The sequence below is a fragment of the Austrofundulus limnaeus genome, unplaced genomic scaffold (assembly GCF_001266775.1).
Source record: "Austrofundulus limnaeus strain Quisiro unplaced genomic scaffold, Austrofundulus_limnaeus-1.0 Scaffold10, whole genome shotgun sequence".
Lineage (NCBI taxonomy): Eukaryota > Metazoa > Chordata > Actinopteri > Cyprinodontiformes > Rivulidae > Austrofundulus > Austrofundulus limnaeus.
The window spans coordinates 1,601,352-1,602,481 of NW_013952412.1; positions in this window are offsets into that span (position 1 = coordinate 1,601,352).

Below are 1,130 nucleotides of genomic sequence, written 5' to 3' on the forward strand. Positions count from 1 at the left end.
TTAACATTACTTTTGCAAAGTTTGAAGTCCGTGCTGTCCAATCCAGCTCACTGTTTTTTTTACAGAAGCCCTGTGAAAGCATCACAGCTTTGCCAATTTCAAGAGTGTTAAAAGAAAAAAAATTCCTGTATCCGCATCGTGATCCAGAACATCACCAAAGTTCAAAGGTGTGTTCCTTGGCCCAGTACCCACATGTTGTAAAAATGTCATGACAATCCGTCCACAAGTTTTTGAGTAATGTTGTCCACAGACAGAACCACAGACAGACAGACGGACAGACGTGACCGAAAACATTACCTCACCCTTGGCGGAGGTAATTAGCTGTAGTATGTCTCTGCTCACATTTGTGTATTCTGGGGGTGTGCTGATATCAATTTTTCTCAAACTGATTATGAGTCAACTACTTCCGTTTTGGTACTTGCAAATACCGAGTACCGATACCAAATACTTACTGAGTTAGGACTTATACACTACACAATGATAATATAAACACATTTCTTTTAATTTAGACCCTGGTACTAAATCAGACACTTATCTGACGTCAGTCTAAATGCTCATCTCATTTCATCTGATTTTTATATCGGTGAGGTGGGGGTAAGCAGATTGATCCAAGTATAATAATGATACAAACCTCGAGTCATGCAGTTTAAATCTTGTAGCTCCACGTCTTCAGCTACACAACACAAGTCCAGTTCCTTCGTCTCTTTTCTTTTAATTTTCTAAGTCCTTGATGACTGAGAATCCACAGAAACAGATGATAGTAACGTTGGTGTTGGGCTGCATCATTACTAAAGTTACTAGATCGATATTTTAGTTAGTTCTCTATCCAGCACGCCGCTTCGCTCCATAAATCCATGCTGCACTGGAGCAGCTGACCAGAGGCAGGGTCACATGTAAACAGTAAACCAAACAAGCATGTCAGATAATTATTTAATCTGCGCTGATTGAACAACTTCAAAACCAATATGCTAACACTCAGCATCCATGTTTACTTCTGTAAACAGGGTGCTGGGACCTCATCTTCTTCTGCACATGGGGTTCACATTTACAGCATAAAGCACTCACCCTGGAGTTTATTAGATGTAATTTTTAAAATATAATGTGAACATCCACCAAAAAATGATAATAAC